The sequence below is a fragment of the Prosopis cineraria genome, unplaced genomic scaffold (assembly GCF_029017545.1).
Source record: "Prosopis cineraria cultivar Desert tree isolate PC_DT_omini unplaced genomic scaffold, ASM2901754v1 PC12, whole genome shotgun sequence".
Classification (NCBI taxonomy): Eukaryota; Viridiplantae; Streptophyta; class Magnoliopsida; order Fabales; family Fabaceae; genus Prosopis; species Prosopis cineraria.
The window spans coordinates 34,823,376-34,834,749 of record NW_026555343.1 but is presented as its reverse complement, the minus strand read 5'-3'; the positions used below and the strand labels follow the sequence as shown (position 1 = coordinate 34,834,749).

The following is an 11,374-nucleotide window of genomic DNA, read 5'->3' as shown; positions in this document are numbered from 1 at the left end:
TAACGTATTTTTAAAAAATATTTTAAAAAATAAAAAATAAAAAATATTTTTTAAATGTTTTGAGATTATTATTTTAAAAAAGAAGAGAAAATAAAAAATATTTATTTTTATTATTTTTTTATTCTCAGAACATATTTTATAAAATATCAATTTTTAAAATAATAAAATAAAAATAATTTTAAATGAGCCCACAATGCTTGTATTTATTGCACAAGGTGACCTAATTGAATCCATCAACAATTATTGTAACGAGCTATTGTGATAAATATTTTTTTTTTTTGGGGCCAAAGGTAAGAACTATTGCATAAATCAGAATCCAGTAGCGATACAAAAGGCAAAAACCAAAGTAGCAAGACAGCAACAAGAGGGAAAAACAAACGGCAGCAAACGCAAGACAAAAACGAAAATAGCAGAGAGAAAAAAACCAGACAGAAACAACAACAGAGAAAGACACTTAGCCAACATAATCTTGATCACGGCCAGCTACACCTTGGGCAGAATCCAGAACAGAACTCTTGACATCCTCATCCTCAGCTAGTAAGAGAGATAAAGGAGGTGATAGTGCTTGTACCCATCCAACAGGGCCCACTTCCTTGTTTTTAAAGTCCTGCTAAAAACATTCTTGTTTTTTATTATCAGTTCTAATAATGTCTTGTTAAAGAAAATTATGAAATTTTTATTTTTAAATTAATCCTATTAAACAAGCTAGTTTTTATGAATAGATTTTTTTTTTATAATGAGCAATACATCTCCTAATTGTTTAATATGAACTTAATAGTTAGAAAGTGGAATTTAATTGTTGTGTTATCATTATGGGGATGTTTTAGGGTGAAATGTTTAAATAAAATTATTTTAATTGATTTATGCACTTCTATTATTGTAAATGACTATTTTTGTTAAATTCATGCTTATTCCATTTATATTTCTTCTTTTTTCCTTTAGTTTTAAATATAGAACGTTATTAACTGGAAACAATAATTTGACCTTAGATGGTATAACTAAACCTGTATCTTGAGTTGATCATTGAGAAGCTTTATACTAAATTGAAGTAGGAAAATTATTTCAAACAAATCTCAAATTGATATAAATTTAAACTTTGTATTATTTTCATTATTTGGGCCCTAGGTGCTCTACTTAAGCCGAAGGCAGAATCCTCATTTTTCTTTTAAAATTGTATATCTATTGGTAAGGAGCAGACCTCCTTTTGTTGAATTGATATTATTACTTGTTGTAAAACTTTAAGAAATTTTATTTATAGAGGAGTTTTTTTAGAAAGTATTTTACAAGAAATTTATTATTGTGTTTATATGAAATGTAATCAAGATGATATATTTTATATTGTAAATATGTCTATAGCTTTGTAGGAAAAAAAATGTGTCCAAGACATAAGAGATATAAGTTTTATATATATATTCTATATCAGTCACGTCTTATTTTAGAAATGTGACAATTACATAGGAAATATGATTCAATTTTTCAAAAAAGAAAAGACAGTTCACCACGCTAAATTCAAAGATTAGGATGCAAGAAATGTGATTTTTTTTTTTTAACAACAACGAGTGTTACAACTTACAAGAATTGAACAGCACTTTGGAATGAATGATAATATTATTTCAAATGGACCATCAATTAGAGAGAAAATTTTAGTAAACTAGCATAACTAAATATTCAAACATGAGAAGAAAATGTGAGTCACGTACCTTCAAGGTATCATGCAACCTTGGCTTTTACACCGTCACGTAACGAAAGAACCGTACGAGTTATATCATCTGGTGAAATACCATTTGCCCTCATTTTGCCTTATCTTCATATCCATGTTTAAGGCACCAACAAATGAGAAAAGAGCAAGTGACAACACCAAGAGTAACTTCTTTTGTGTTCATCTCATCAATCAGGCGAGAGACCATATCATATATCAAACATGTTTTGGTAAATACATCAGGCGAAAGGTTTTTAGTCAACACTTCTTTGTATACTTTCCAGGCCCTTCTCATTCACCAGTACGAAAAAAAACATCTATTAAAGATGTAAATGAAATATGATCTGGGGATTCAAACCATCTTCTTTCATTTTATTGTGAAAAACAAATGATGCTTCACGCATTTTGCCCACATGAGAAAAGATGTTAAAAAGAACTGTATAAGTGACGGTGTTGAGAGTGACTACTTTTAGCATGCTTTCGTATAACCGAAAGGCCTTCTTTAGATTTGATTGTTTGGCAAAAGTATGTATGAGAGTATTATAAATAACAACTCCTTGGAAGTACATTCCTTTTCATCATTCTTGGAAGGAGCTCCCATGCCCTTTTTAAATGTCCTCCCTTGCACAGCCAGCAGATCACAGCATTATATGAACGTGAGTTTAGCTCAATTCCTTGGTCTTGGAAATCTTCCAATACCTCCATGTAATGGCCTTCTCTGCAGAGTCCTTCAATAATAAAATTGTAAGTGATGGTATTTGGCAAGACACCACATTGTGACATGGAATTGATGTTGGCACTAGTAGGTTAAAATCACAGTCTGAGTTGTGCTCAAAGATACTATCCTTAAAAGCTATTCCACTATATTAGGTTGATCATGGGGGAGTTCTTCAAGATTAAACAGATTCTTCCTACTAAAAGTAGAGACACAGAACAACAGAAATTCATAGAATATACTTAGGTAACTACACAGTAAATCAATATGATAGAAGATGAGAAAAAGATAGAGAGCACCAAGCCCTTTCTTGAACTTGTGGCAAGCGCTACCTTTTATAGGCAGATCTCATAGTGCTAGGCAATAAAACCACCTTAATCACAATTAATAAAATAGTTTCAAATAATAATATTGTTTAAATTATATGTTACAAAATAATAAATAGGCTTAAATAATAATTAATATTATTAATTTATAATAATTTCTTTTAAAATATTCAAAAATATTTATAATATCCAACAATTGAAAGCTTCTAGTGCCTTGTTTAAGAGCCCCTGTTTGTGGAATCCTCCAATTATACTCTGGAAACCAAAAGAAGTAGGAGCCAGATCATTTGTAGTCATCTCCTCCATAAGGTTTTTGGCTGAATCCATATCACCTCCATGGCAAAATCCTTTGATTAAAGTTTCATTAGCGGCCTGATCATATTTGCATCCAAAATCGCCAACATTTTGAAACGAAGACATTGAATATTCCATTAGGTTACTCTTGGATAGACCGTGGCAAAGGGAGGTGTAACTAATTATGGATGGTTTTAAATTCTAAAGTTCCATTTCCTCAATCAAGTCAAGACCTTTCTCTATATCCCCTTTTCTGCAAAATGCACGGATTAAAATACTGTAGCTACAAACGTTTAAATTGCACAGCATCAGCAACAGGACCAAGCTTGCAAAGTCCACAAATATAATTTCTATATGTGAAAGTAGTTGGGTTTTCCCCGCTCCTGGATATTTCTTTTAAAATCCCATTAGCTTGGTTGATATCGACGTCCTGCCCACAATCTAGCTCCTTTACAATAGAAGCCCATCATAATTGTATAGGTGTGAATATTTGGTGACGGACCTGAGATTTTTAGCTCTTCATATAATTTTCCAACCAACTCCGCCCTGTTTGTTTCTCCCAAGCATTTCAACAAAAACTTGCACGAAAATATCTCAGGTTCAAACCCCTTTGCTTAATTCTCATGAACACATCAAATGAAACGCATCAAGCATGGAATTGGATGCAAGTACTTTTATAAGCATGTCATACACTACAATTGATCGTTCCGCATGCTGACGTGCATCTAACAGAGTTTCAAACAATTTGAATGTGTTGAACTTGGCTTTCCCATAGAATCCAACGATATCTTTAAGCAATGCAGATACTTCCGTTCGCATTCCTGCCGATGTATATAGGTGAATAATAATTTTGAAGGCAGTGATTGAATGATGATATCCATACAGCCTAACAGCTTTCCTGATCATTTTATGTTTCGCAAGTTCGGCCACACAATTTGAGGTTTTAATCATTGAGTCCACTATAGGAAATAAACCACGCTTTCTTTTAAGAGTTGAAAGGCTCGTGCTATTTCTTCCAAAATTGACCATTACCTTTGCATAATCTACTATAGGACTTTCATCAAACTCATGGTCTTCCAACATCACTGCCAAAGAAGCAGCATGATACAATCTAAGTAACCATTGTTTGAAAGGGAGAGCTTTGTCATGGAGCAAAGCGGACTCAACTCCATATCTTGTCGACACGGATATACATCCATCAATAACAAAACGTGATACCATGGAAACTCTCCAAAACCAATCTTAACAAGCAAAGACCCGCATTAACAAGGCTGTGAGGTGGAAACAACCATAAAGGGCTCGTAGCCAACCGTTGGAATAGCAATTCCGGCAAGCAATCCTCCCCAGCATCCTAGTTTAACTCTCAAGTTCCTGTCTTTCAGAAATAGCCCAGGATCAATAGGTTGACATATGTAAGCAGTAAAACTTGAAAGAATGTAGCTTGCCTCGAAAACTCACCTTGACAGACATAAGCTTCTAGTCAGTAGGGGTAATTACAGTCACTTAGGGCTACACAAAGGACAGACCAGATAAGACTTCAACCTAACTCAAAGTCTGCTCTTTTTTATGGAAAGGACTGTGTCAGGCAACCTGTGGTCTGATCTGACCCTAGTATAAACCGAAGTTGAACAAGACCAAATTGGTCTAGTACAACTGGGAGACTAGTCTTAATTTTGTCGAATACCTCACTTTTCTCCACTTTCTCCTCTATGGGAAGTAACAATTTATTTCAACCTAATAAACTCAATTAAAATAATAAAATTACTTATAATCATATAAAATTTATCACAAGTATATATCCATAACAATCTCCAACAACAATAAAAAGTATTTCAGTTACAAGACAAATGATTTAAATTCAACAACTTTCAGCATGTCTTAAGTCCATTACATGAAGTTAAAAAACAAATTTCACCTAAAAAAAACAAGAAGATTGAGGTTGGTCAATGTTAGAATTTTGCTCAATATTCATGACCTCACAAAAGAAGACACAAAATTGCTAATGAGATTGAGAATATGTAAATGAAAACATGCACAACAGGCCTGCTAGAAATAGTGAGTTCATGACAGCTAAATTTTAGGATGCAAAAGAGCTAAGCTAAATTTTACATTGAATAATCATATATCATCAATTACAGTTAAATTTCAATAAACTACGGGGTTTAGAATGTCTATCTCTGCTTTCCAGAATGAATTAATTGCAAGAACAATTTTTTAACTCCCAATTAATTAATAGCTTTTACTTAGTTCTAAATAAAAATGATTTGATGAGTTACACATAAAGCTATCAACTTTGGATTTTGAGTCATCTGAAGGGAAAAAAAACTTTGTATTGGAGTTAAATGTTGTATTGTCTAAAAATGAAAAGGCATGGAGAGAATCATATAAAAAGCAAAAACGATCACGTGTTTGAAATTAATTATTCTCAGAGGAGAGGAAAAAATAGATTTGCTCAGTTAAAATTACAAGAGCAATGTGTAGCATCTGAGAGTCCTTGTTCAATTTCAGGAGCTAGGATTCCAATTTCGAGAACAAGCCAAGCCAGGCTAAGCTAGACTTTGGCTAAACGGGCCTAAGCCGGCAACAAGGTGCTCAACCCTGAACATGTATGCAGGTTTTTTTCTAGGCTCAAACTTGAGCCTATAATAGGCCCTGACCTAACTTAAAGTTTTTTTTAAATACTTACTTCATGTGTAGGTCTTTAAATAGACTTTTGAAGTTAGGCCTCAAATTCTTTAAGTAGGCTTCAAGCCTATCTATGAAACACCGATGCATATCGGATACAATACATAGTAATTTTTAAAAATTTTGGAATGTAGATATAACTATATAAATAATTGAATATTAAATATTTAGATACATATATATAATCAATACAATCAGCAACTAAGCAATATCAAATGTTAAAAGATTTTTCAAAATTAAAAAAATCCATAAACTCATAATATGCTTTATTTTTTGTTGAACCCCCTACTTTGGGAGCCAAGTTTTTTTATTTTCCTTTTTCATCATCATCATCATCATCATCACTACTACTACTACTACTGTTATTTTGAAAATGAAGTTAGAGGCTAATATTTGCTGTACGTACATGCACGTCATTATGTGAATTCCTATATTCAAGTTCCTTGGTAATTAAGAAGAATGGGAGCATTATATTCCCCTAAAAAAAATTATAAAAGCATATCTAAGATTCTCGATATAAATCAAAGCTATTCTGGAAAACAATATGCCGTGATTTAGTGTGTTTAGTTTTTAATTTGTCAAAAATCTATTTGTTAAAAGTTTATTTGATAAAAGTCAGTTGCTGTAATGAAATTTATGTTTGGATATATTTTTTTAAAAAAAATCAGCTTGATTAACTAAAAGTTATTTAGATTTTATATAGTGAAATGTTCTTTTAAATATACATTTATAAAAAAAGATATTGATTTATATAATTTATAATTTTTGTTATAGAAATGTGTAATATATTAAAAATGTTTAAAAAATATGATAAAAAATTTCAAGGAGTGCTCTATTAGAAATGTTTGGATGATATACAATGAAAGATAATTTTAAATGTATAGTTACTAAAAAGACATATATAATTTAATATATGTAATTTGTGTTATGCATAGTTTTACTTATTAAAAATATATATAAACAACGGTCTAAAATTTAAGATGGTTAATAATATATATAATAAAATAATATAAAATTTTATATGCTGAATAATATATATATATATATATAATAAAGATGTATAAATAATTTTTAAATATCAAAATATAAAAAATTATTTTTAATATGAAAATAATTTATTCTTGCCAGACTATAAAAACATGCACTTTGTATTGAATACTCTGTATGCAGACTTACAAGCTGGGCTTTAAACAAACAAGCTTAGCTTATCTAGTCAAATAAGTTTGTAAAAACTAAAAAAGCCTCAAGTTTGACTTCTTTATAAAAAGGTCAAGTCAAATTGTAAGCCACAAAAAAAAAAAAATTGGGCTATTCTCATCTTTAATGGATTGGGTTGTACTGAATTAAAGAACTTTTGCAAAACTTTAAGTTACCTTAGAAGGGGGATAGAGAACGAGATGGAATGATACAGACATAGATTTGCAATGCCAAAAGCTTTTTCTCTAATAAAATGAAAGTATGTCAATCCCAAATAAGTGTACCATACAGAGGATGCAAAACATTTTAATGAGCAAAGTAGGTTTGACTTGGCACAATAACACCAAGCATAATAACATTTGATCAAAACAAAGCCAAACTTACTGCACGAGCAATTTGACCTATTGGTGGTAGAGTAGGCACAGTATGAAAATTTTTCCATGCTTATACTATCATTCGAAGAAAAAGGGATCAAATCGTATCTCTTAAAGAAAAGGATGGCAACTGGATCCAGGAGCAAAATTCTCTCAAGAACTTAGCTATTTCTTACTTTGAAAATATTTCTAAAGAAGATAACCAGAGGAAACCCAAGCTTATCACTAAAAGATCTTTCCCCTTTCTGTCCAACACACAACTTCTTTCCTTCAATTGAGAAGTTATTGATGATGAAATCAAAATAGCTGCATTTGACATTAGAGCTTTTAAAGTTCTCAGCCCTGATGGTCTCAACGCTAACTTTATCCATTGCTATTAAGATGACCTAAAAGAGAGCATCTTCACTTTGATTAAGAAGGCCTCAAGGATCTAAAAACAATTGCTAAGGTTAATGACATCTTTATTACTCTTATCCTTAAATTGGATCACCCTACTTGTATGAAGGATTTTTGCCCGATATCTCTATGCAATGTTAGCTACAAAATTATCACCAAGATAATTGCTAACCGTCTTAAAGAATGTATGAATCACCTAATTGGGGACAATCAATGTAGTTTCATTCAAGGGAGAAAAAGCAATGACAATATTATTATAGCTCAAAAAGTTATTCATTGCATGAGATCTAGAATTGGGAAAAGAGGATTCATGGTTCCTAAATTGGATCTTGAAAAGGCTTTTAGGATTTTATCAATGATACTCTCCACGCCATTGGAATAAATATCCATTTCAGAAAAATCATCATGACAACCATCTCATTTGCTTGCTTGAGAGTCCTTTGGAATGGCGAACCATCTCATAAGTTTAGGCACACTCATAGCATTAAACAGGGAGATCACCTCTCACCTTATCTTTTTGTTCTTTGTATTAAATGATTAAGTCACTATATTTTTAGTAATATAGATAAAAATGATTGAAAACCTATTAATCTAACTACTAATGGTCCACTTATTTTCCATTTGTTCTTTGCTGATGACTTATTACTTTTTGCATATGCATCCATTCTTCAAGCTAGAATCATACAAATTGCCTTCAAAAATTATGCAATACTTCTGGATAAAAAATTAACAATGCAAAATCTAAACTCTATTGCTCTAAAAGTATCAACATCAATAGAGCTTTACAACTCAGTAATGAATTGGGCATCCTCTTTACAGGAAATCTTGGCAAATACCTTGAGATTCCCATTCTACATGAAAGAGCTTCCAAAGTAACCTTTTCCCCTCCTCTTGATAAGACTAAGTCTCGTTATCTTTGTGGAAGAGCCGTTATCTCTCAACATTGCTGGAAAATATGTTCTTATAAAGTCTATACTTTCTTTTCTTCTTAGCTATATTATGCAAACTATGCTCCTTCCTGACAACGTCCTTTTAGAATTAGATAAAAGCTCTCAAAATTTTCTGTGAGACTCCTCTGATGGAACAAAAAACCTCACCTTATATATTGGGACAGTGTTAATAAGGATAAGAAGAATAGCGGTCTTGGTTTCAAGAAAATTGAAAGTTAAAAAATTGCTTACATTATGAAACTCTGTTGGGGTATTATTATAAAGTCTAACTATCTTTGGGTTTAGATTATTGAGAAAAAATATAAATGCAATAAACCTATCATCTCGATGATCTACAATATGAATTCATCCTCTTATACTGGGAAAAGTATCTATAAAGTTTGGGATACTTTTATATCCTAAGTTGGCTGAAAAGTTGGTAAAGGAGAGAAAATATCCTTTTGGTATGATAAATGGTCACCTTTACTTAAGCCTCTTGTTACTTATGCTTCCCCTAAAGTAAAAGCTATCTTTCATGCTAGAGTCTCTGATTTTTGCTCTATGACAAGGGCTGGAATATTGAAAAAATTAAGCATTACCTTCAACCAAATGTGATTAAATCTATTCTTATGATTCAACCTCTAAACCCTTATGGAGGAAATGATACTCTTATTTGGAAACCTTCTGATGGCAATTTCTCAATCAAATATGCTTATAAAGTTATTAAGAACTGTGAGACACAAACAACTTCTAACATTTGGTCTACTATTTGAAAATGAACTACTTATGAAAAAATCAAGTTCTTCCTCTAGAAAGCTACTTGGCATCATCTTCATACTAAATTTGTCAATTCCAGAAACGCGACTCCTACCATTAGAAAGTGTCCCTTCAGTTGCAACTCCCCTGACTCTTCCATCCACATTTTATGTGATTGTAGCAAATCAAGGAAAGTTTGGATGAAATTAGTTAAATTCTATAAATTTAACACTTTCTTTTTCTTTTCTTTGCACAATTGGATACTCTAGAATGCTAAGAATAATACTGGAGGCCAAAATACTAGAAGAACCCCTTGGAACAAACTTTTCACTCAGATATATTGGACCATTTGGAAAGATCGCTACTCTCATATATATTCTAAAGAACATATTCCTAACAAAGACATCATCTTCTTTAGCACACAAACCTTCATCAATGATCACTGTCTTTAAGCTCTACTTGGAAATGTATATTTGAACCATGACAGATCTCTTACCAAATGGATCAAACCCAAACCTGGTTGAGTTAGGTTGGATATTGATGATTCTGCTTACCCCAACGAAGCTACTACTTGTGGTGGCCTTATCTAGGATCACTAAGGCAACTGGATAAAAATTTTACTAAATACCTTGGTTATCTTTCTAGTACTACTGCTGAGCTCTTGGCCATCCTTGAAGATCTTTCTCTTTGTTGGAGATACAAATTTACCTACGTCAATGTTTACTCTGACTTTCTTGAAGCTCTATGTCTTATTCAGCATTACCACAACCTGGATCACCCTTTAAACGAAACCATAATGAAAATTAGAGAACTCGTCATGAAGGATTGGATAGTTAACTTCAACCATGTATTTAAAGATGCTAACAATATATTGACTGGCTTGCTCATCAAGCGTCAAACGAGAATAATGACATCTTGATTTTTGACAACCCTCCGCCAGAATGTTGCACTCTTATACGATTTGACTTGACCTAGTTTTGCACGGTTTTCTATAGCCTTATATTCAAAAAAAAAAGAGAAGAAGCAAAGTAGGTTTTGTCAATGTTTTTAGCCCTTGCATTTATAGTATATCACAATCCACAAGGTTGGATGCAAAACATTTTAAGAAGCCAAATTTTTTTCTTATTTCACAAACTTTTTTTTTACAATTGCTTTAGATTATCTCAAGAACTTATTGAAATCAGATTGTAAGCATTCTTTTCCTTTCCTATAAGAACATTCTTCTGGACAAAGAAAAAAAAACATTCTTCGTAGTTTCAACGAATTAAACAAAAAATCCTGCAAGTGTCTAGTGCGTGCTCTCGTGCACAAAATAATATCCATGATAATCTATTATCACACACCTTAGGATGAACACACAACAAAGACCAATCATATAAATAAACTAAAAACTAAAAGCCAGTAAATGGATGAGGGTGCGGTTAACGAAGAGCTATTTTGAATTCAACAAGCAAACAAATCGAGAGCAAGCTTAGAAGGCTTCAGGATTCAACATGCGAATCATTGGCTAACAACATGAATGGCAAAACAAACCCCAAATTGCTATAACATTCAGCGAGGATAAGAATTTACTTACTTCTCAGATTCCCAGCGTGCTCCGTCTCCTTTAATTTTTTTTTTTTCCCCCAATTTGTCTGCCTCCCTTTGGCCTTCTTCCCTCCTTTTTATAGACACAATTAGGGTTTTTTTCAGTAATGACCTCATCAAATTATAATCCCATTGTATTAAATATTTTTATGGCCCTCATTTGACTTAGCTTCCATTTTTTATTTGCTAACTTCCATTATAACAGATGACCGTAACCTGGAAGTCGCCAAAATGGAAAATTTTCCTTTTGAAATTATTATTTTTTTTATGGCCTCATTTGACTTCCATTTTTTATTTCCCAATCTACTTTATAATCGTATCATGTAAATTAATTTTGGGAAGACCATAATTGTAGAAGTCCCCGAGGTGAAAAATCTTTCTTTTTAAAATTCTTATTTATTTTTTATTTTTTATCC

General features: G+C 32.0%; 1 long non-coding RNA gene across 2 annotated transcripts; it reads right to left on the bottom strand.

Moving 5' to 3' along the window:
* Window positions 1-289: 289 nt before the first annotated feature.
* On the bottom strand, window positions 290-11,058 carry LOC129288372 (uncharacterized). Of its 2 annotated transcripts, XR_008587989.1 has the most exons (4): window positions 10,948-11,058; window positions 10,000-10,150; window positions 1,701-4,768; window positions 290-607 (listed from the first exon to the last, which is right to left on the bottom strand). It is a non-coding gene; the product is annotated as an uncharacterized LOC129288372 (long non-coding RNA). The 2 variants fall into 2 exon arrangements; XR_008587990.1 differs by lacking the exon at window positions 10,000-10,150 and having other exon boundaries at window positions 10,948-10,988.
* Window positions 11,059-11,374: the final 316 nt, after the last annotated feature.